Raw genomic sequence first — 26,494 nt, 5'->3', positions numbered from 1 at the left:
GCATACTACTCTTACTACTTCAATATAAGTTATGAACTGTAAAAAACAAATGTGCAAAAACTGTGCCTTTAGAGATATGACAGCTTGTCGCTTGGGGAATATCCTTACTGGGACACATTTGTACCCCTAAATGGTGCATATTAGTACCATTTTTTCCCCTCAGAGTATAATCTGATAATAGCTGAAATATTAACCACAAGTTAATTTTTAAATGTAAATGCAATTTCAATCAGTTGAAAAACATCTGACAAAAGAACAAATGTAAATTTATTGCACTGATTATTGTTAATGCATTAATTAACACTGACTAATGGGACCTTATTATAAAGTGTTGTTTTTCTTGAAAAATGTGCTTGAGCTTTCTTCAGAATACTTTTTGTGATGTTTTATGGAATGCAAGGACGTTCAAACATTGTGCCTTAAGTGTCTATATATGTTTTAGCAGTAGCACCACTGTGTAGATACAAAAGAGCTGTTGAGAGTTTGAGAAAAGGGAAAACAACTCAAAGCAAAAATGGCAAGGCCTAATAAACAAGCAAAAATGGAAAATAAAGCATTTTGCTTGGAGCATCTGTCCTTCTCTTTCTCTCACTGAACAGATTAGCTATTAGAGAGAGAGATAGAGAGAGCCCAAGGCCACGGCCGGTCTGATCCGCCCCACTCCCTGAGGCACTCTTAATTCTGACACACATTCATCACTCTCTCCCACACTTCATCATGAGCACTCCTCTAAGCTCACACCTCCAGATGAGATCCCAGTTCTCTCCCTCACTTCCCGTCTTCAAGCTTCCTCTCTTACAGCTCTGCATGAATTTACATGACTTGCTTTCATAAGAATTATCAATGTCAAATGCAAAAGCAACAACAAAACACTCTAAAGGTGTCAAAGCTGCTCTCTGACAAGAGAAAACTGGACGTGTGTTTCAATGGGTAGGGCAGAGATGGGATAAAAATGCACTACAAGGTCATTTAGCCTCACCCTGCTGGCTCACATACAATCTGTTGGCCAATAGAAGAAAAACACTGAATCTTCCAGGCCTGTTCTCCATAATCAGGGCGAGGTTGAGCTCAACCCTCTTCCTGAGGTGAGACCCATGATGATGGACAGCTGCTCTTGCTCTGTCCACCCTAAACCACAATTCACAAGCCCTGTGAATTGTCAAAAGCATGGAGTCTGTCTACAAAAGTTGGTTAAATGCAAATGACTGAATACAGTGTCAAATCTGTGATTTTATTGCAAAAAGTATGAATATTCCTTTGAACGAATATTCAATAAAGTATGAATATTCCTAAATCCATAACAGCTGAGCTTGGTAATCAATATTGTCTGTTTTGTGCAAGTTCACCTTTACTGGTTTTATTTTATGATGCTAACAGCTTAGAAAACAAGAGTGTTTCAGAACAGAAGAAAGGGGCAAAATGTACACTATGCAATTGCACAGAGCCTTCCAGTTTTGCAAGCCTGCATTTTACATGTGAAATATGGCAAAACTCAATGCATACTTCATGTACAAGATGACTATAACTGCCCATTTGTGTACTAATGTTTGTTACTGCCACAATAGTACAAGGATGTACGTTCACATTCATGTGAAATGCTATTTGCAACCCATTTTATTTCCTTAATGTGATGTAATTCCAAGTTCCAAGTATATCAGACTGGTACCATGAACAAACGTAAATTTACTAAATCAGTGCTGAAATAGCTCTTTGACTGTTGGGGAAAAAAACACAGATTATGTTTCTGGCCTGAGTCTGTATCTGAGCTCTCAAAACACTACAAAATAGAAAACCGAAAACAAATGACCAGCACTAGAGACATTTCCTTTTCTCATAATGATGTCTAAAGTAACAAACAAATTACATAAAAAGCTAAATGACTGCTGAAACAGAAGGAGAGACACTGCAGAGTTCTGCCTGACAACAGATAACAGATGCGTGTATGTCCAACTGCCTCCTGGCAGTGTTTGTTCACGCACAGAAAGACACAGATACTGTATATCAGACCACATGCAGATATCAAGCATTGTTACGTGACATCAGAATTCTCGAAGTTTCAGATGAAGCTCCCTCTTTAAGGTATAAGGAATAAATGACAGCAATGACTGCAAGGAAGTCTCTCAATTGTAGAGATGTGTGTGACCTCCAAAGCAGGGGTATTTTAATATAATCAAGATACTAATAGGTTTTCGTCATATTTTGAATTAGTTTTTACTTTTATTTTAGTTTGAATCATTTTGCTGATTTTTTTGTTGTCATTTTTATTAGTTTTTTTTATACACAGATTTCATACATTTTTATTTCAGTTTTAGTTTTAATTATTTCAGTACATCACAGTAAATTAAGTGAACATGAGAAATGTTGCCTTGGCAACTAATGTAAATAAACCAAGTTTATATTTTTAAATCATTTAAACTGTATTTTATTTTGAGTAATAAAAATAGTTTTATTGTGAAATTTTTATGTTAGAATGTCCTTTCAAAACCTATTCAAGATCAAAACAACAGTGATGACATCATTGGAATATTTGCACACGGAATTGCGAACTTTCTAGCATGTAGTTGCAAATTGAATTCTGATCCCATTCCCCACCACTTTTAAGTTAATAATCATTGGTTTTTGAGATTCACATTGCTCATGCAGTGCAAAAATATAAATAAACAGTAGCATGAAACAACATTACGAAGATGCAGTCACATTGTTGTTTGGCAAAATTTGTTGCGCAAGAAAAAAAGTTTCCCACACACTTTTTGTTTGAAAGTGACTTCTAGCTGTGTTTCATACACAGCTACACTTTTGACAACAGACATGTGGCTTAAACAAATACGAAAATCACACACAATAATCCTATATGGCTAGTGTACCCTACCTGACTGAATATGGCAACTATTACATCACCTTATTAATATTCATGAACCAGGCAGATTATTGGGTTTATAATGTTTCCTTCTACACATTTCAAATCATTCTTTCACCCTTGAATTTACATACTTCATTTCTCACTCTCTCATCCTCTCTACTTCCTTTGCATCGTTCTCGCCACATTCCCATCTTCTCGCCCGCCAGCAGAGTCAGATTAGAGTCTGGACGGCCTGTTCCAATAGCAACTGCACTCAACAGCCCCTTTCTCTCTCTGTCTCCACACACTCTTATTCTGGCCTTAGTACATTCTCAAGGTCTTAGCAACATTTCACAATCGCAAATTTTCAAATTCTTCAAAATCTTTTACATAGCACCACCGCTGATATTTCGAGTGCTTCCTTCTCTCAGAGCAGCACACAGACACTCTAACTCTCTCACTGTGTGTTGACTGTCAGGGTGTTTGTTACTTTTCTCTGCAGCGTTGCGCTCCATTGCCTGCCGCTTCCTCCTCCACACAGGCTCGGCTCTCTCTCCCGCAGCTCCCGGGAGATGGCTGCCCAGTTCTGACCTCTCTTGCTTGGGGAGGCTGGCTCCTCTCCACCTGCCCTCCCCTCTGCTCCAGCCTCCACAGATCTAGACCTGGCAGCCACCCAGAGCCGGCTCACCTACTCACGCCCTCCCTCAACCCACAGCGGGCGATACTGCATCACTTAGGTGGGCAAAAGACAGTTTGAAGGCCGGCAATAGAGAAAGTGATAGACATAGCCAGACATAAAGGGAAAACAAAGCACTGTTCACCAAAGTGACACCATTACAGCAGTAAATTGACATTTATGCATTAGGCAGATGCTTTTTAAGCAACTTACATTACATTTAAGGTACACATATTATCACTTTATGCATTTCCTAGGAATCAAACGCATGACCGTGGTGTTGCAAATACCAGGCTGTTTGAGCTTCACAAAGGATTACTTAATTATTTCGGGATCTTCAAACAGTGTCTTGGGATGCCCTGCCCACAATGAAATTTCGTTGGTCCGTAATCCTGCTTCGTGTTACTATATATTGAACAACAAATTAGTTATGAGATAACTACTTTAATAATCTTTTAATTTTGTTTAGCTGTTTTTGCTGCCACTGTACAATTATCACAAAAACCTTTTTTGGGGTTGATAAGATTTATTTTGTGCTTTTGGAATTAGACATTTATGCTCTTTAAGGCTGCATTTTTAAAGTTCAAATAAACAGCATTTATTTGAAATAGAAACTTTATTATACATCATACATTTCTAAACTGTCACTTTTGATCAATTTAATGCATAAAATTGATGCATTTTATACACAAAGTATTACATTCTTACAAACTTTACTAAGCCCAAACTTTTGAAATACCAACTGATTTACATGATTGTAAACATGTTTACCATGGTAAATATTCTGATAGATTCAGCTATTCACAAGAGAACCAGAGGTGAGTGTGTGTTTGTGCAAATATGGGCCACGATGGGGGGAAATCCATTACCAGCTGAACCCAGATTGATGATCGTCTCTCACAGCGGCAGCAGCATCTGGTAAATGCCCACACGCAGAGAACAACCCCCTTCACAGGCTACTAATGGAACGGCCCAAATTGGTGTTTGGGCCCAAACCAAGAACACGAGTATCGTCTGTAGCCATGCAGAACTAGAGAGCAGACAGCTGGGCACAGATACTGATTGATCACAGTGGTGCGGACAGGAATGTGGAGTGTGGAGAGGCAAACGGGGAAAGGGAAGTCATACGGAGAGAGAGCCTGGAGGGCTGTGTTTGTTCTGAGCCGCGTGGTTTTGAAGGACGAACATGGGCCATGACGGACACAGGAGATGCTGAAGAGTTTCAGACTGCCTCTACATGTCCAGCTACAAGTACATGGGTAAGAGAGTGAGACCACAAACAGCAACTATACCACTACAGGAGTCTATCAGCATCAGCACTCATGCATTATACATGCTTTTTACAGAAAACATCTATGATGCATGCTTGCTGCAACAAATACCCATGGTAAACATAACTGTCCTACCAAATAATCATTGCAGCTAAAAAAAAAGACCTAATATTTCCCAAATCCTTTCATCCCTATATTCGCTCTCCGATGTTTCTGAGATGCTATGAATCCTATTTGGCCGTTTCTGAGCTTGGCTGAAATCCCTTTTGATGGCCACTTACATAATTTGAATTCCCAGCTACCGGTTCAAATTTAGTCCTTCCTGCTTTAAATTTTAATATCTTCATTTTCTGAACCACTATTTCATAAGAGTGAACAGCTATGCAAGGGAAAATATTAGGTTTAACCCATTTATTTTGTGATGTTGATGGTCTGATTTACTTATTACATATGTGAGGAAAAAAGAGATACACGAACTCATTTATAATACTCACAAACTAAATTTCAGATTTAAGTGGAAAAAAAATTATAACTAAATAAATTAAAAAAGAGAAAGTAAAATATTTTATTTTGTCTATATATTTATTATCATAAATTAGGTTTCAATCTTTTTAAATATAAATATTACAAAATATTAAATTTTCAACATTTTAATATCATATTAAAAATACATTATATATATATATATATATATATATATATATATATATATATATATATATATACACACACAGTACAGACCAAAAGTTTGGAAACATTACTATTTTTAATGTTTTTGAAAGAAGTTTCTTCTGCTCATCAAGCCTGCATTTATTTGATCAAAAATACAGAAAAAACAGTAATATTGTGAAATATTATTACAACTTAAACTAATAGTTTTCTATTAGAAATAATTTTTTCCTGTGATGCAAAGCTGAATTTTCAGCATCATTACTCCAGTTGTAACATCCAGTCTATCACATGATCATTTAGAAATCATTCTAATATTCTGATTTATTATGAGTGTTGGAAACAGTTCTGCTGTCTAATATATTTGATGAATAAAAGGTTAAAAAGAACTGCATTTATTAATAAAATTTCTAAAGGATCATGTGATAATGATCCTAAAAATTCAGCTTTGCATCACAGAAATAAATGATAATTTAAAGTATAATAAATTTAAAAACAATTGTTTTAAATTGTAATAATATATCACAATATTAAATTTTTTTCTGTATTTTTGATCAAATAAATGCAGGCTTGATGAGCAGAAGAAACTTCTTTAAAAAACATAGTAATGTTTCCAAACTTTTGATCTGTACTGTATATATGTATGTAATATCTTTTCAAAAGTAAATTAAAAAATAAATAACATCTATTAACTGTTGTCCCAGGAAACTAATTCCCTGCTAGTTTTAAAACATACAAAATGATGTCCAATAAACATATAAAAGACAGCTGAATCCAAATATTCTAATGATAAACTTGGATTCTCTGGCTCGAGTTATCTTCATCCGCTGTCAGGACAACTTGAGCTGGTTTAAAGCAAACACTCTATCTGTCTTTCTTCAGGTCTGACCCCCTCCGTCCCGCAGTGTGCTCTCAGGGCTGATTAGTGGTCCTCAGAGGCTCTGCTGTGAGCCCTGCCTGGCTACCCACTGTCAGTCTAATTGCAGCCAGTGTAGCCGGATCCCTGGGGAGCGCTGGTGTGAAATCCAGATATGATATGTTCTATTAACTAAACTGCAAAAATCCCCAGCACACATGCTGGCTGAGCTCGCAGTGCATGATCTGCCTCTCTAACATGCTATAAATTGCAGCTAGGAAAGTGAGGGAGGAAGAAAGAAAGAGAGACTGGTGGGGGGTCATAGACAGATATACTGACCAGTATTTGGTCATTTTGAGATGGTGAGAAAACCATGAATGCATTTAGTGTGTCATTTGTTATATTTTTAAGCAATATACCAAAAAACATGAGCTGTACTGAATATCACCTGACCTTATGTCTCTATCAGTCTCTTTCTGTTCTTTATAATAGTGTATCTATACCACACTCTAGTTTTCTCTCTCATTCGCTCTTTCAGCATACAATCAGAGAAGATTTCAAGATAACTCCCTCATTGCATTCCTTCTGTTCCTGCTTTCTTTCAGTTTCCTCTGAGGGCAGATCTTTGCCTCTGTATCTGTCTTCCCCAAATCCTCCCCCATGTTTTCTCTAAAGGAGATAGCACCCTCTGTCTGCAGTTGCAGGAACGACATTTAAGCACAAACCATTGTCCTCGTATCAAAACATGTCAATAGACAATGACAACAGAATTAATCTTGCTCAAGGTATCTGTCCTGACAGTAAAGACAATCAGAAACAATTCAAGGCCCTCCGTCCTGAGAGATCCCAAAATCAGTTCCCTTGATAGTGAGTTATCACCCTGATGTATGGTGTGCGTAGATAGATAGAGAGAGTGGAAAAGATGAGAGAGACCCTCAGCAGTAGATAGAGAGAGTGGAAGAGATGAGAGTGACAATTTGGAGGAGAACAAGTGATTTGCCTTTTTTTTGTGAGGGAGAAAATGAAAGCAGCTAGATGCAAAGCAAAGAAAACAGCTAGCTTTGCTTAAAAACTGCTTAAACCTGCCAAAGGTTTGGTGGTATGGTTTATACTGGTCTAGTCTGTAAACCAGCCTGGTCAAGTTGGATTTTATATGTTAAGCCAGCTGGTTTCCCAGTCTAATGAGATGATAAGTGCTCAAAACCCTTCAAAAACCAACAATACAGACTTGTTAAACCAGCAAGGCCAGGCAGGGAGACCAGATAATCACTTTATACTGGTTTAAGATGCTTTTTTTCAGATATCAGCCCATTTAAATCACAGTATAATCTCTACATTAAACATCTAAAAGACAGCGAACAAGACAAGTTGATATTCTGGATGCTATCAAAACTTAGCTTTTTTTTTTTTTTTTTTTTACAGGCACCAACTAACACATTTCTACATTAGATTTGATTTGAGATAGAAGTAAATACACATAATGTGAAGAAATGTTGAATTTGAAGGATTTTTTTCTCAAGTCAAGAACCATTCGGTGGCAGATGCCTCTCTGGGTGTTAAAGCCCTTCATGCTCGGGATCAATAAAAAGAGCTTCCACTTCCTCCACTCATTTCCATCGTCTCTCCATCCTTCATGTAAACAATGATACAGAGCGTGATCTGAGCAAAGATCTATGGAGTAAGGTAACAAAGAGGAAAAACCCTCAGATCAATACTGCTTTTCATCTTCTTAATAATTTCTTCTTTTGTCTGACATCTTGGCACAAGCACAGAGAGGGAGAAAAAGAGCGCGTTGTGTTACTCATTCACTCTGTGCTGTTTCTCATGCATTCCAGCTTTTAGAAATCAATTCTCGGTTCATTTTCCCACAGGCGGGGGACGCAGGGACACTAAACTGCCATAGAGGGGCGATATTTCCCACCAGATATGACTTGTGTCCATCTTCCTCTCCATCCCTCCCTCTTAGGCCAGCATTCACCAGGGAAAAATTGCACACACAAGAGACACAAACTGCCATGTCACATAAACAATGGCAAATTCACTGACACATACAAAAACTTTGCCAACTTTTTCTTTTCTCTCTCTCTCACACACACATCTGGCTCTGACAAACACCAGGCTATATGACTGGCGTGCACTGCACACTGCTGTCTCTCTCTCTCTCTCTCACACACACACGCTGCTCCATCTCACCATTGAACAAGAGGACCTCAGGGCACAGAGCTGCAGCCGAGAGCCGTCACACTGGCAGAAAAGCCTGGAGGGCACTTACACACTCTGCGCTCCCACAGGCTTCACCCCTCACATCACGGCTCTGCCTGTATATATGTGTGCCCGGTTGTCTTCCTACACCAACAGTCTTTCAAAAATGTCTTTCTGTGGCATCTTCTGTGCAATCTGTGCAGTTCTCTCACTGTCCCATCACTGTCTGAATCCATCACTAATGAAACTCTTAACTTTTGACCGTCCACTCTAAATCATCAGTTATGTTCAGACATTTCGAGATTATTGGTTTTGGTCAATAGCTGTGCCCTACTAAAAGCCATGACAATGAATCATTTTCTCTTATCAAATAATAATTTAGCATTAATGTTTTATATGTATATATACAAGCATTACCATTTAAAAATTTAGGGTCAGTAAGATTTTAAAAATAAATTTGAAAGACATTAATACTTTTTATCCAGTAAGGATGCATTAAATTAATGAAAAGTGACAGTTATAAAATGTTACAAAAGATTTCTATTTCATATAAATACTGTTCTCTTAAACTACTTAAAAATAATGTATATATATAAGTATATTATATATAAATTATATGAAATAAATTATATTATATTATATATATTAGTTACCACAAAAATATTTATCAGGACAACCTTAATAATAATAAGAAATGTTTCTTGAAAACCGGATCAGCATATTAGAATGATTTCTGAAGGATCACGTGACACTTAAGACTGAAGTAATGATGGTGAAAATTCCGCTTTTAAAATATATCTAAACATTAAACCGTTGAAATCGTAATAATGTTCCACAAAATTTCAGTTTTTAGTGTATTTATGATCAAATAAATGGAGCCTTGGTGAGCATAACAGAAATCTTTTAAAAACGTTAAATACTCTTTATCGACCCCAAACTTTTGTACAATATAGTGTATATATGAAATTTATAACAAATCATTATAAAAAATTTTAAATAAAATGTTCATTTAAGTTTTTAAAATATGAGAATAAAAATGAAAATGTTCTTTCTCTATATATCTATAAATATACATAAATATTATTTAAAAGAAATTATATATAAAACATGTAAACATGTATATATAAATAATATATAATTATATAATTTATACATATTTTATAATTAAATATATAATTTTATATTATATGAATAAATAATACATATGTGTGTGTCTATAAATATTCAACGATATGAAATAATCAAATATTAATGATCTTAAAATGAAATATTTTATACAATTTAAACTAAATACATTAAATATCATACTGTGCAATATATCTGTCATCATCCAAAACCCATATCTTTCAGACATTAATAATTATTGACTAATAAGTACATTTCCATTTATGTAAACATCTGTCTGTTTGCATTATTACAACAATGATGGTGATAATCACAGCACTCCTGGAATGCAGAACACCACCAAGGGAGCCTTAACTCAGAGTTACCATTCAGACCGACATGCTCGGATACACACTAAGATGCACAACGCAACACCTGTTGTGCCTCGTGCGCCACGGCCCTTCCACCACGTCTGCTTTAAATGTCATCTCGAGGCCTCTGCACAGTGAATGGTTCTTTAAAAGAGCCTCCGTGAAAGTGGAGGCAAATAAACAGAGGACCACACCAGCAGTCCAATGAGTCCCATTCACCGGGGCCGTGTTTGAGTTGGCCGGCTGAAAGAGGCGTGATTTACAATAGATCAACACAGCCATCCGGCCTGGGACACACAACGCGGGCCCCTGCTGTGTCATTTGGGGTCAGACGGTAAAGATGTGCCTCGCTAGCATTAGAGACGAGCCCCGACACCCGGCGCTTTGTCCGGGGGTGTTGCTGCTTGGTTGTTTGTTTTGCTCGTGTAAAGACCACATACTCTTGGTATCACGGGTTTGGAGGAGTTCATGGTCCACTGAGCAGCATCTTTGATCTGCTTGGCTCTCTGACAGACATTCCCTGCCCTGCTAATCCTCATTAATGGTGGGTTAGAATCCATCTTTTCATCATCTGACAAAGGTGGTGGAGGAGAGGTAGTAAGAGCTGAGAGAAAGTGATGATGCAAAATGCCAAATTGCTCCCAAATGCTGCACAGCGGATTAATGGTACCCCAGATTCTATTTGTCCAGTTGAACACATTGAAGTTTGCGTGTTTCTGTAAACTAGCTCACAATGAGGTGAAATCAGTCGTGAAATCTGCCTTAGGCAAAGGCTTTAGGCTTTAGAAAGAGAGTTAATAGGGATGTTTTTAGATAGCAGAAAATGGCAAGACACATAAAAGCTAAAAGAAAAGTGTAATTTTAAGAAGGAACAAAAATAAAGCATGAAGAAGAAGAAGAAGAAGAAGAAGAAGAAGTAGGAGGAAAAAACACATCAGCATGTTAAGGGAAGTTGACGAAAGGTGCATTTGGGTTTTTTTCCCCCAAAAAAACTGAACTGCCCGAGTGTGTGAATCTGGCTGTGAGTATGTGAGGGGACTCTAATAAAAGCCACAATGTTGTGGCAGTGGAGTGGGAAACCTCAGTCTTAAATGAATACAAAAAAAGACCTGCTGCTGCTTCACGTCCCTCCTAATATCCTGATGCCCAACAGAGCCCACCATGACACATGCAGCTCTCTCTATTCTCTTCACAATAGCTCTGAATTTTAGCAAACAAAACCACAAGTTCTATTGTTTTTAAATTTCACTATAAAATATAAAATAGAAGTAAACATTAAGTAATTAAATACAAGTAAAGATACAAAATGTACTTTTTTTTTTTTGCAATAAAACTGAATGAAAACTGCCACTGAATGCATTCACACAAATATTGTTCTAAATCTAGCCAAAACCAAAAATAAAAAAAACAAAAACACGTAAATTTGATCACCTGTATAATACCTAATAATACAGCCAATAATAATCATTTGCTCTCTCCCACTTTTTCTTCCTGTCCACTTACTGTCCTATCCAAAAAAAAAAAAAGGCTATAACTCTAATAATAATAATAATAATAATAATAAAAAGAGACTGCGCATTTAAAATAGCAGATGAAATTACTGGAGCAAGTGCTTTTAATAAACAAAATGATATAATTATCGTTATTGGTGTGAGTGGGCCTTAATACTGATAGTTGCTTTAGGAAACCCTACTGACAAGAAAACAATACACTAATCTAAACATTTAGATGCCATTTAGTATTTGTCATGCCTCCAAATCTATAAAAGTAACAATTTTTTAGAGACATCTAAGAGCAGGCAAATTTAGAACAATAACAGCACATTGTTTTTAAGTGTTACTAGGTCAGAGCACTAGATTAGTGAACTTCCACCATTTGCCCCAAAAATCTTGTTTAATAGAAACCCTTTTTTAACCCAAACACCCCATTTCCCCCTCTCTTGCTGTCAGCCCTCTTCCCAGGACTCCCCAGACCCTCACCCTATCACGCTCTTAAATGACTCCATTGAAGTCCTGTTTGCTCAAGTGGGCCTGGCCAATTATCTCCCGGCTTTCAGAGCTCTTAATGACACCAATTAAGGCTGCTGTGAGGGCCGGGGCAGCGAGGTCAGTCTCTTGTCTAGCGAGTTTATGTGTGTGAAGCTAAACTGTGGGGAAATTGTGTTTCAATTGGTGCAAGAACAAGAAAACGTGAGAGGAGAAAATGAGAGTGTTTTAGAGAAAGCGTGGCCACATGTGAGTGTGTGTGTGTGTGTCTAGGCTCAAGCAGGATTTACACAACTATTATACCAGTCTATTACCAGCGCTCTGCTAGTGCCCTCGCAATCTCCTTAGCTCACTCCATAAACCCTATTCCTCACTCAATGTGTTCAAATGTGGAGAGCAGAACCGCCCGCTCTCACCCAAATCCCCTGGCAGCTCTTTAGTGCTGGCCCTGTCAGAATCCTCCGATTGCAACACATTGCTGTAGAAAAAAGACAACTGCATTTGGCATAATAATACTCATTTGCTCTACTGCAACATTCATGAATGCATATACACCTGAATCTCTCCCAAAGTTTTCACAGAAACAATGGCATATGATGAAATGCAGCCTGAAGTCATAGTGCAAGGAGAATTTTTTTTTTGGTATATATCTACAAGTTATGTGTGGCTGTAAACCAACTTAGTGTTCTAGTTTTGCCCTAAATCATCGGAAAATGATGAGTTAAGTATAAAAAGCGACTTACTCAATGCATTCATGCAACAGCATTAATAAGATAAAGCGTTTTGAAACCCTGCCAATGAAAACTTTGCTTTACAGATCTCTGGCAATAGTGATTGAAAGGAAATCTTTCCATTTTTGAGCAAGCATGCCTAATCCAAGACTAGTATAGACAAGTAGACAGATTGATCATACCCTGCTTAGAAGACCAGCATGTTTTTGATGTTGCTCTCTAGCATGGTATGTTGGTGTGCTGGTATCACCACCAGACGTCTTAACTAGCTTAACTAGTACAGCGCCAAGGGAAGATCAAAATAGTTCAGCTATCAGCTATTAGCAATGGCATTGTACTGCACAATTTTTCAGTGTCTTGAAGCATGAATGTGAACTTTTCTGTTGCACAATCAAAATCCTTCGAAATTACACTTTTTAAATGTTTTATGCAAAAACAAAGCTTACAATTGCATATGAGAATGAAAATACATAACATCCCAATACTAATGGTCAATCTAAATTTTAAAATTAGCAGAAAAATGTTAAAAGATGGCATATCTGTAAATCCTTTAAATATTTAAAATATTATAATTTTAAAAAATCAATAATGATAACAGATATAATTATAAACAAAAATATAATGAATTTAAAATAAATGCATATATAATAAAGATTATTCATAAAATTAATGTAAATAATATATATACAAAGACCCTGTTCCATTATGTTGAGCTCTAACTAGTTGTTTTTAACAATTTACCATTCAAAATGGCAAAAAAAGATTCACAAAATTTAAAATGATGACCAATTATCATTGCTACTCTGCAAAAAATATTTTTCTTGTTTTAAATCTAAAATGCCTTAAAAAGGCATACTCGAAGAAACATGCTTTTCTGATGTTGTATGTCATGAAGTAATCCCTCAAAAACATGCAGTGTACAGTCGTGGCCAAAAGTTTTGAGAATTACATAAATATTAGTTTTCAAAAAGTTTGCTACTAAACTGCTTTTAGATCTTTGTTTCAGTTGTTTCTGTGATGTACTGAAATATAATTACAAGCACTTCATACGTTTCAAAGGCTTTTATCGACAATTACATGACATTTATGCAAAGAGTCAGTATTTGCAGTGTTGGCCCTTCTTTTTCAGGACCTCTGCAATTCGACTGGGCATGCTCTCAATCAACTTCTGGGCCAAATCCTGACTGATAGCAACCCATTCTTTCATAATCACTTCTTGGAGTTTGTCAGAATTAGTGGGTTTTTGTTTGTCCACCCGCCTCTTGAGGATTGACCACAAGTTCTCAATGGGATTAAGATCTGGGGAGTTTCCAGGCCATGGACCCAAAATTTCAACATTCTGGTCCCCGAGCCACTTAGTTATCACTTTTGCCTTATGGCACGGTGCTCCATCATGCTGGAAAATGCATTGTTCTTCACCAAACTGTTGTTGGATTGTTGGAAGAAGTTGCTGTTGGAGGGTGTTTTGGTACCATTCTTTATTCATGGCTGTGTTTTTGGGCAGAATTGTGAGTGAGCCCACTCCCTTGGATGAGAAGCAACCCACACATGAATGGTGTCAGGATGCTTTACTGTTGGCATGACATGGCATGGCACTATACTTCCTGCAGAAGATCAATCTGTCCCTGATGTTTTTTTTGGAGAGAAGTGGCTTCTTTGCTGCCCTTCTTGACACCAGGCCATCTTCTAAAAGTCTTGGCCTCACTGTGCGTGCAGATGCGCTCACACCTGCCTGATGCCATTCCTGAGCAAGCTCTGCACTGGTGGCACTCCGATCCCGCAGCTGAATCCTCTTTAGGAGACGATCCTGGCGCTTGCTGGACTTTCTTGGACGCCCTGAAGCCTTCTTTACAAGAATTGAACCTCTTTCCTTGAAGTTCTTGATGATCCTATAAATTGTTGATTTAGGTGCAATCTTAGTAGCCACAATATCCTTGCCTGTGAAGCCATTTTTATGCAACGCAATGATGGCTGCACGCGTTTCTTTGCAGGTCACCATGGTTAACAATGGAAGAACAATGATTTCAAGCATCACCCTCCTTTTAACATGTCAAGTCTGCCATTCTAACCCAATCCGCCTGACATAATGATCTCCAGCCTTGTGCTCGTCAACATTCTCACCTGAGTTAACAAGACGATTACTGAAATGATCTCAGCAGGTCCTTTAATGACAGCAATGAAATGCAGTGGAAAGGTTTTTTTGGGATTAAGTTAATTTTCATGGCAAAGAAAGACTATGCAATTCATCTGATCACTCTTCATAACATTCTGGAGTATATGCAAATTGCTATTATAAAAACTTAAGCAGCAACTTTTCCAATTTCCAATATTTATGTAATTCTCAAAACTTTTGGCAACGACTGTACTGCGGGCGGTACAGTGGAACGCTTTAAACATCAACCTCACTTAATTTAGATTAATTTCTCTGAAAACAAGACAAAAAATAAATGTTTCTTAAATAAAGTAAATATTTATTGATTTAAGAAAGTTTAGATATTTTTACTGGAAAACAAGACAGAAATACTATGCAAATAAAAGTGTTTTCACAATCCACCTCTGGTGCTTCCAAGCACTCTGATGCACATCCTTGTATGTATGTGAATACACAAACATGCATACAAACATGCAAACACGTAGTCTGCTAATATCCAGCTTACAGTAGAGACTTTGTAAACATTGCTAAACCAGGCTCAGAGCCAAAGCAGAGCACAATTATGGCATAAAATCAGGAGAAAGAGGTACATCATCCACTCTTGCACCCTTCAAAAACTTCCAGAAACCCTGCTGCGCAGGCCACACTCGAAGACTAACCATCAGGACAACCAATTTTGCACATCATTATCTAACAGCGAGGGAAAGAAATTTACACGCATGGTTTTTATCCAATACAACACTTTGAAATCTAGTGCAGGACTCCACAGGTGTTAAAGTGGTTAAACATACACAACAGCAGTCTATATATATAAAAAATGTATCCTCTGTTCCGAATAACTCTAAATCTTAAACATACAGTAAGCACAGAGTCATTTGCTTAGCTGATTAATGTGCGGGAATATCCCTGAATCCCTGCTAAATAGCCGACAGGGAATCTTCTCGTAACACCCAGAGGTGAACACACACTCACAAATTAACAGCTGGCCAGAAGTGTTACATACAGCTGTGTTTACACTGGGTCGACGCCATGGTGCACTGACAATACATCCTGGTCGGAAGAAACATCATGAATGTTTTATTTTGTCGGTAACATCCATAGCCACTGTTTTGCAGATGAGGTCAGAGCAAGCTTTACTGCGCATAAAAAGTAAGAAGAAACTACAAGGCCATAAACATACCGTACTAGTAATCAAGCATGAATGCAAGAGCAAAGTTTTGTCGTACATTCTTAACATTACAGTAAACTCAAGGGGGCGATAGAGTTACCTTCACATGTCTGTGCCATTCAAAAGTGTGTCATTATGCAGGTAGCTATAGCTATAAACAAGCTTAAGGACAAACGTGGCACAGCTTATGACAGCTATTCTTTAGCACTAGATAGACGTCATGCTAAATCTCCATCAACAAACCCAGCACTGTAATTTCAGCATTACTCATTATGTGTTTGAGATGCAAGCAGCACTTCTGCTGATCACTGTCTCTGTGTCCGGACAGGATATCAATACGCATGTGTGTGTGTGTGAGCGATAGATGCTGACGCACGTCACAATACGTGGCACAGGTGATGAAGGTAAACACATGGACAGACAGGCCCGTTCTCTCTCAGACATGATGTCGATATGCTGTGCCCTTCAAGGGGTAAAAGGCAGGAGGCCAAACAAGAGCATTTCACGGTCTGGATCTCTGTAATCAATGAACATAGGCTCCTATTCTCAAGGCGATGTTGAAATAGTGGCATGTTTTAAAGAGTGCACACCTGGTGTTGGAGCTTCTTGTGAGCATCTGAACAAATAACACTGTCTCTAGCATGATTACAAGCTAGAAAACAGCTCCAGTCAGGAGCCCATAATCTCTGGCGTAAAATAAGTGCAGTGCAATGCAGAACTGTTAAAATAGTTGCTCAGCAAGTCAAGATTTTAGTTTATGCTGCATTATAAGACTGGGAGAGGGAGAAAAAGATCATCCCATAAGCTCCTCTTCATGTGACATCTGACCTATAATCTGAATGAACTTTGCAAAATTGGCATTTCACATATCCTCCGCCACTTACGTACTCTTATTTGTGTTTTATATTTAACATTTTTACCATGTTTAAATTAATTCCACAGAATAACACAGATTATCCGCAAAAATGTGTAAAGAAAATCGTAAAAATATAAAATGCCATAAAATATAAATAAATATATAAAAGTATATATATACTTTAAGTATACGTGTATATATATAAATATATATATATATAAATAAATAAATAAAAATAAATAAATAAATATATATATATATATATATATGAACACTAGCACAAAAGACTAGCTCCACCACTGCATCTGATCTTGGGGACCACACATCACTGCACCATCTTTTTCTTTGCATACATCAATGACAGAAACATCAGGCCAGGCTGTGGGCACTTTCATCAATCCCCAAATCACTCACAGAGAAACTTACAAGACAAGTGCTTGCCTTGTGAGCAGGGGGTGGTACTATTTGCACTTAAAAGACAGAGACCCAACCCCTCAGTGGATCGCAAAGCCTAGTGGGGAGTATTATAACACTTTTGAGACGCATCTGAATCATGATAATCAGGAACATCAAAGAACAACCTCATAGATCACTTTTGCTTCCTACAAATTTGATGGAAATAATGCATTTGGAGTGTGATTGAGTGTATGCATTGTCCTGAGAGCAAGAGAAAGTAAGGTAAGTGAAACAGAAACAGAAAAACAGACAGAGAGCCAAATAGTGTGTGCTATGGACGATATGGGGATCTAGTATGTGTGTGTGTAGCGTGTGCTCAGGCAAAAGAGGCAGGTTGGCTTGTGCAGGTGGGCTGTTGACGGTTTTATCTCTCAGAATCAGCGTTTGAGAGGTTTCCCAGAGCTTTGGCCACAGAAATATGACTGGTGTCTGCAGCTTCTCATTCCACCCCAGAACTCAAACATTTCATTAAATGAATCAATGTCTTAATCATCCCAACCCCGTCACATTCCAAATACCACAGAAAAACAGACAGACGCATATAAAGGAGAAAAGGGGAAAACCCTGGGCTAGGAACGAGGTAGGAACGAGGCTAAAAACATCTGAAAGCTAAACAGCAAGCTCTAGATCAGATATCCGACCCCCTTTCCATTCAAAAACGAGGCTTCAGGCTGCGTGATCAAACAAAACGGCCACAAATTCTTTAAAAACTAACTAACAAAAGGAAAACCTTAACAAACACACTTCATTATACATCCTCTAGATATTTACTGCACCATGGATAACACATTTTCATATTCATGCTAATTCAAATCACTGCGTTGGTGCAGAACAAATGGGAATAATCAAGTGCAACATGGATGCCTGTTTGCTCTTACCCAGACTGTCCTGTTCAAAAAGAGGGAGTATTACGATTTCAAAAGGAAATGGTACGCCAGATTAAAGCACAGGACTCTCTTAACCTCAGTTATAAACTCCAATAGTCTTGTTAAAGGAAAAAGTAAGTTACTTGTGTGAGAATGTGGTTTACTTTACTGTTAAGTACCGATAAGGACTTACACACAAGCACATCTGGCCAATACGTTCAACACAAAGCCTGCATATCAATTAAACCTGCACAAATACAGTCTCTGGCAGGGAGAAAAGGTAAAACACAAACACATGATTAAAATGGCCGACACAGGGGAATGAAACCTGCAGCCAGCGTTTATACACACAACAGGAGATATCGCTTCCCACTGTCTGTTCCTCAGTTCAAGCTGATAAAAGAAAGCCTCAGAGTACAACGAAATCTTCACGTGTTTGGTTAAATGACACCTGTTTATATTTTTGCGGTTAGAAACTATTTTGGCCGAGCAGACAAGAATCTTCTTATCATTCCAGAGGCACTGAAAAGATAGCTTTACATTACACAAACACACAGAAACTCAAATACCGCTGAGAGGGCAAAACAAGAAATATCCATAATAATAAAACAAAACAGAAGCACTGAACAGTTTGCCTAAAGTTAGTTGACCCTTAACAATACCTCAGAAATGTATCTGATTGCTATTTATGACACATTAAGCCTCAAATAACACAATTTAGCCTCTTTGTAGGATATCTTCTATTAAATCCGATCTCCTCCCAGCAACTCCCAGATGTTTGTATTCCCCAAGATTTAAATTAAGTTTTAAATTATGGTTGTAAAAGCAAATTGACAGAGAGAAGAAAACTTAATCACCTTTGTTTTGTTACACAGTCCTTGCTTGATAGTCTTCAAACAAAGCAAATGCCTTGGACAGTTTGCATGCAAAATATTTAACTGGAAAAAATAATCTCAGAAAAACTGAGATAAAGATACATTTGCAAATGGCCTTTCCAAATTACTGAATTAATTTCTCGCAAAACTCAGATTTTATAGGCCCATAGCCCAGTTAGCAAACAAGCCAGACGTTTTACACAAAACACCGATGGTTGAGTGTATGTATATATTATAAAATTATAAATAATGACAATACTTGTGTTTCGTCGATATCCAGTAGGCCTACTGAGCAGCGTACTGTTGCTATGGTTACCTCCTCAATGCGAACATGACTTCCGTTCGCGAGCGTGACTAATTTGTAATCTAATTTCTGAGGTTACTGAAGCGTTTGAAAGCACACACACATAATATCAGTTCTACGTAAAAGAACAGACACTTTAAAATCCTGGCGTCGAGGTTCAAGTCTGGCTTCCTTACACTCCCATAATTTGGACCCTGGCGCTTTTCAAATGCCCGACAAATCTTTTTCATTGACAGACTACAGATGGCTTATTTAATAGCTGCACAAAAAGTCAGCAAGCGTCAGTCATTATTTCAGCTTCAGCACATTACATGAAGTGTTTATGCAAGAAAATTCCGGCACGATCCAGATAAAATCATTTCAAACATTTGCCCTCAGTTTGAAAGATGTGTCCATTGAAAGCAAAGACCGGTAAGTGATTCAGATCCAGTCTAAAATTAACTGTTCAAAAGAGTGAGTCATTTAACTCAAGCCAACTTTGAACTATTGAAAAAAATTAACAGGATACTTTTTTGTCAACAATTACTAAAGAATCCAAGTGTGTAGGCCTAAATAATGCTCGGGGGAATATCGTAACACATTTTAACGTCTGTAACGCGCTGTGTATCTAGCTATGACTTTTATATAGGCTAGTATCTCTATATTTGTCTGTTACATAGCTATTTAAGAAGTTTATAAATCTAGAATTTATCCTACAATATATGGGGGGTTGTAAGTCTACAAAAGAGGATTGTAACACTAACAGAAAACATAATTAAATTGCTCGAAATAATACTAAATTCATATCATTCCTCCCCCATGCAATTTTTATCCAAAAGGTAAACAAAGAGAAACATTTATCTTGCGAGTAAAACTGCTGTGGACATGTAGAAACAAATGTAAAAATTCATAAAACATAACTGTGTGAATATTAGTCAGTTTTACCGCTGTGTCAAACGCGTATATACACTGTCCCATTTTTTTTTTTTTTTTTTTTTTTTTGGGAAATCTTTGTGGGTCCAGTACATTGGAAAGTGTTACAACTCTCCCTTTTTGGTCAACATTTCTATGTTTTAAAACTAAAAAATGAAGAGTAAGCTTGTGTGGATGTTAAACAAGAGAACCTGTTGATTCAGACGATACTAAGTTTGTCATTTAATATCAGTCAACATGAACGCAAATCAAATGATAAACCGGACGAGAAATTATACAGTTTTACCCCTAAATAGTTTTGTCTTGTGAAGCCGTTATATTTAAACAAAGATTACTATAACTTGTGCTTTCACCTCAGGAAGGTGGTCGACATTTATGACAGAGATTTTACTCCAGTAGCTCATTTCTAATTGCTCAAAAATAATTGTGTTACAAATCAACCCGCTCTCCATATGCCTAGGGCAAAAACATATTTTTATAGCAACCTGGAGATGAATAGGGTATATGAAAACTGAAGGTACAACTTCTCTTGAGGCAAAATCAACAAGCATCCTTTCCAAACAATACAACTTTAAGATTTGATAGTAACTACAACTTACTCGTTTGCAGATCTCGATCTATCCTTTCAGTGCAGGTCTCCAAAAGTTCCTCCAAAGTTCCAGAGCTGAAGTCCTGACAGCTGAACTTGGTCTTCTGCTCTACGTGATGTTCTTTCGAAGCGCATACAAAGTAGGAGTTACTTCTGTAAATATGAAACAATTCCAACTCCGATCAATTCAACATGGCATTTGCGTTTCCAGTGCTTTTCTGTGTTTCATTCACTTCAAGAACATACTCCAAAACAGTCCGGCGCTGTCCACTGAAGAAGAAGAATAAAAAAAGTCCCCCGAAAATCACTCGAGTTCAAGTTTTTAAAGTTTTGATACACTTACCGGGCTACAGAGCATTACGACGTCACGCAACAGGTGTCAATTAAACATTCGATAACTTGACAAGAGCGCAAACAAACGCGCTGCGCGTGCGGTGCGCAACAGGAGCGACAAAAGCCTTTTCCTTCTTATTAGAGAAATTAGTAAGCAAAGCAGTCTGGAGTCAATCAGTCCACCTCACAGAGCTTATGCATTCACAACTTTTTGCGCTCAGAACTTCAGTTCGGCATTAAATCCTCTTTTTGCGCAGGAGACACGGAAACCTTTTCAAACTTTCCCCCTCTTTCCTTTCTAGAGGCTGCTCGGGCTTTTAACCTAAAACCCTGCTGCTTACAGAAAGCACTAAAAGCAGACGACGAAGAAACTCTAGCGACTGCTTCAGTCCGCAGGCAGTGGGGTGGAAGACTAGAGTTTTGACTAGTTTGTGTATTGCCTACTCATGGGCCTGCCCTCCCCACCTCTCCAGCTTCGGATTCGGAACAGGGGAGGGAGAGAAACCGCAGTCCTCCAAACAGCGCGTTCCCATTTGACGAACACTTGGACTAGTGTCTCAACCACTGCTCCTATTAGTCAGCCAATAAAGTTGTAGTAATTAGTTTTTATAAGAGAGATTATCTTTATTGTGGCAGGCCTGGGTATACTTTGGAAACCTAATCAGAACTTCATTTGAAATATTTCTTATGTAAAGTTTTACTTTATATTAAACACTTAAACATATGTGTAGAAAACTTGTCACACACCTGTGATTTCTTTTTCTCTCTATATTGTTAAAAGAAGTCTCTTACCCACACCAAGGTTACATTTATTTGAAAAGAAAGGCAGTAAAAACAATGCCATTGTAAAATATAACTGCATTACTCTATTGCATAACAGAACTAACAAATATTGCTACAAGTGTGACTGCATCATATAATAATGATTAATTATTAATAATATTAATAATGTTCATCATCTGGCTGACTACGACTTGTATACATTTTTTCTACAAATCCTGTCATACGTGCACAAACTGACAGTCACCACTTATAAGCTATTACTAAATATTGTAGAAACATAATTTTCTGTAAAGTTACTTTGTAACGATTTGTATTGTAAAAAGCGCTATACAAATAAACTTGAATTGAATTGAATTACTCTATTGAAATATATTTTAAAACGTATTCCTGTTTGGCAAATCTGAATTTTAGCACTATTACTCCAGTCTTCAGTGTCACATGATCCTTCAAAATCATTATGCTGATTTTGGGCTCAATTATGACTAGTATTCAGTTATTAATGATGACTCTTCTTATTATAAACATTAGAATGATTTCTGAAGGATTGTGTGACACTGAAGATTCGGATGATGGCTGATGAAACATATTCAGATAGAAAAGAGTTATTTATATATAATTATATATATATATATATATATATATTGTCTTTACTGTATTTTTTTATAATTTAGGCTGCAATTAAATATATAAATAAAATTTGATGTATAATAGTATTATTATTTTTTAACCTAAAATATTTTTGTTGATTATTGTTTTTCAAAATAAATAAATAAATAAAATGATTTTATTATATATAATTATAGAAGTACTATAGAATTTGTTTAAAATAGTTTAAGATGAATTATAGCATGTCACATATATATTAACCCATACTGCATAAAATGAAATAATATATAGGCTAAGTATTACTTAATCATATGCTACTTTATTATATATATATAAAAGCAATACAAAAGAGTTTAATTTAACAACACAGTTTCGAATAACAAGGCGCTGTAACTTGATTCAGAAAACCTTTATGCTGCACTGAGTTTGCTGCGACTCTACAAAAGACAATCATACTTTTGGCTCTGGGCCCCGGTGGGGTGCAGCTACAGTCCCGCACACATATGGAGCGACTGAACGAACGGTAGATGACAATGGAGAACAAACATGCAGTAGAGCCATATCAGGTTTCCACATGTGAAGATATTGCTTTAACGAGTGTGGAGGGGCCGGCGGGTAAGGCCCAGCTGCATTTCTCCAGAACACACATTCTGTGGCGCTCGACTCCTGAGTCACGGCACACATATGGGCCTGATCTACCGCTGTGTGTCCACCTCTGACATCTGGAGCTTTCGGAGTGTGAAAGATTCTGACAAAAGTATCGATAACATCTCAATCTGCTGAGCCCTTTTCCCATCCCAATTGTTGTAACAACATTGAGGGATGAAGGTATTATAAGGGACCTTCTAAAGTTTCATTTCGTACGGGTTAAGGAACCCGTCTCTCTGTGGATACGGCGAGCTGACTGACACTGCGGCTTTCATGGGAATGCGAGGCCTTTGAACCCTCTCCCTCACGTCTGCCATGGCAGATCAAATGTAAGCAGAATGTAAGCATGTCAAAGTGGCCACGATAGAGACAAGCTAAAACCATGATGTGTTCGAAATGCAGCTTTTATCCGACAAACATCCCAGGACCCACTCACTCCTGTACATAATCAAACCCAGCTTCAGTCCTCGGGCTCTGACTAAGTTCCAAAACCCTTCTTAGAATTGCTCCATCAATTACCTATATATAACATGAGTGCAAGCTTGTCTTATTCACTGAAATGAAGTCATTTCAGCAGTTTCCCAGAGTGCATTTTGACATTGCTCTGTTCGATCGGGACAGAAAGACATTATTTTGAGCAGCTGTTTCATCCACGTCTGTGTTTGAAGCTCCAGGTAAGATCATCCTCTAGAAACCTGTAAGAGCCATGACAAGCTCTGACATGTCTGGTTCCTTCTACTGCAGTGCATGTGTTTGAGTGCTCACTTAATAATGGCCTTGTAATTAGTTGTTTAACTCTCAACAAGCCTGTTAATTTTCAGCAAGATCACTTCTAGACACTGATTTACAGTACAGGTAAAATCCCAGCACAGGTTTGTCTGTCTGTAATTTTATTTATTTATTTTTTTTAAACTAGCGTCAGCAGAAAAGAACAGTCTTTCTTCATTCTGTTCAATCTATCATTAGTTCTGCTTGCTAAGGCAAGTATCGCTATAACTATTGCTCAAACTAAAGGTTAGGGATTTTAACAATTTCAACATACTGTCAATCTTAAGAAAGAAACTGAAAGGCGTTACTCATCCAGCACAGTTTGTGCTCTAGAAATGAATGACACCTCAAATCGAGCATTTGAAGAGCAGAAGTGTGCTGTTACTTTTCTAAGTAATTGGATACAAAAGACATAATTGCTTGAAAGGAATAGCTCACCTGAAAAAGAAAGTGTACTCACTCTCGTGCCATCCAAGATGTAGATGAGTTTGCTTTTTCATCTGAACAAATTTGGAGAAATGTTGCATCACATCCCTTGCTCACAAGTGAATGGGTGCTGTCAGAATGAGAGTCCAAACAGCTGATAAAAACAGCATAATAATCCACACAACTCCAGTTCATCGATTAGCATCTAGCGACGCAAAAAGCTGTGTTTGTAAGAAACAATTACATCAAGATGTTTTTAATCTTGTAGATTATTGTGATGTTTTTTTTCAGCTGTTTGGACTAGATCATTCTGACGGCACCTATTCACTGCAGAGGATCCATTGGTGAGCAAGTGATGTAATGCTACATTTCTCCAAATATGTTCTGATATTCTAGGACCAGTGTGTCCTGAAGAAATGAAGTGTAGCTACACCTTAGCCTTGTAGTTTTGCATAGGTAAACAGTACTCTAGTTCTTTCTCCATGTTACATATCATTCTTATATCCTTTCCCTATGTGTAGTCAGTAAGTGCAACTGTGTGAACTAAAGAAAACTTTGCTTATGATAATGCCATTTCCAAATAGGACGGACAAATGTTGAGTGCAACTCACCTCAAAACACAGACAATCCACTACATTCATGTGAGTGACGGGTCTTATTTTCTTTATGATCTTCAGGAAGTCAAGTGATGTGTAAAAAGGCGTTTTTCCATGCCTCTCCATCCTATAGACAAGGCATTTATTTTAGGTGCTTGCTGTTCTTTTTTCACTCTTTTCCCTTGCTTTTTGCAATCAGTGTGCCTTTGGCCACTACGACTAAAACCACATCGTTTCCACACCCACACACGGATCTCTTATCCTCTGCGCCTCTCTGTAAAAACATATGCACAAGTATTTCTATATATACATACACTTTAAACAGAAAGAGAGCTCTACAGGCCACTCTTTTTTGGATATAGGGCTTTAATGGGATAGAGATGGTTGCCAATCATTGGTTGGTCTTCTTATGCAGGAGTAGCAGCACCATGTTTCCAGGCTGAGGAAGGGCAGGTCTCCCTCATTCCTGAGATGCACAGATTCTCATTGAGTGTGAATTTGAATTGGCCACACAAATGGAAACATCAATTGGAATCTATCTATCTATCCATCCATCCATCTACCTTCAAATGTAAAGGCTTTTTCCCTCAGGACTTTTAAACTGAGCTTTTTCTTCATTAAGTTCAAATTGCAATTTTGCATCCTTTTTGCTTCCTTAATTCAAATTCTGAAAAAGAATTGGAATTTAAACACATTCTTAATTCACTTCCGAAAGGCACAACCCTGGTAAGAATACTTACCTCTCTACTACGCAGTATGCAAATGCAATAGCAGTATAAATGTAGCATGTCTGGGAGTGTGTTTATACTGCAGACCTGTGCAGTGTACCTCTTACTTCATTAACTGTTGAGAAGTTAATTCTTCACGGAATAGTTCATACTCTGAAAGTATGAGTCTGGATGTAGCTCCGGTGATTTCTGGACCAAGCTGGGTGGCCTAAGTAGTGATGTGTAATTGGCAATAAATCCAGTCATTGTGGGGGTCTGTCCAAAAGCTGGAGGAGGAAACCAAGACATCTCAACAACTCATCTGCGTTCCATTTTTGTGGGTTGAGGCATTGGTATCAAACAGGTTTCTTTCTATCTGGAGTGGAGTGACACAGAAGAGGAAGGAAGGCTCCTGCTGAAAACTGAGGATGTCACCACAACAATAAAGCTTACACAGATATGAGTCCTATGGACTCTCTCACCGAGTAATTATGGGACACAGTAGCTCTGATCCAAAACCTAGTGAGCTACCCTGCTTTTTACTGTCTACATAAGCCGTTGCCTTCTAATGCAGCATCCTAACTTAAATGGAACATCATAATATGACTCATTTGGAACACTCTAAATGTGCCACAAGAAATATGACTCATGAATGATTCCAAAAAAGGTTTGCCATTAGCATGTAACTAAGCTAAGCTAATGACACAAAGGTTCAAATGAACATAAAAATACATAAATATTGGCC

At 37.6% G+C, this 26,494-nt stretch overlaps 1 protein-coding gene across 2 annotated transcripts in view; it reads right to left on the bottom strand.

The window, feature by feature from the left end:
* Positions 1 to 21,628, bottom strand: part of LOC132098759 (protein Wnt-5b) — a 79,590-nt gene extending 57,962 nt beyond the window's left edge. The window contains exons 1-2 of one of the 2 annotated variants that reach the window (XM_059504925.1): positions 21,226 to 21,628; positions 20,893 to 21,152 (exon numbers count right to left, since the gene is read on the bottom strand). The gene's annotated coding sequence lies outside the window, so the exon portion shown is untranslated. Of the gene's footprint in view, positions 1 to 20,892 lie in introns of both variants that reach the window. The other variant, XM_059504924.1, reaches the window with a different exon arrangement.
* Positions 21,629 to 26,494: the final 4,866 nt, after the last annotated feature.

Source organism: Carassius carassius, chromosome 22 (assembly GCF_963082965.1).
Source record: "Carassius carassius chromosome 22, fCarCar2.1, whole genome shotgun sequence".
Taxonomy (NCBI): domain Eukaryota; kingdom Metazoa; phylum Chordata; class Actinopteri; order Cypriniformes; family Cyprinidae; genus Carassius; species Carassius carassius.
Note: the sequence above shows the minus strand (reverse complement) of the source record. Positions and strands in the feature narration are given on the sequence as shown.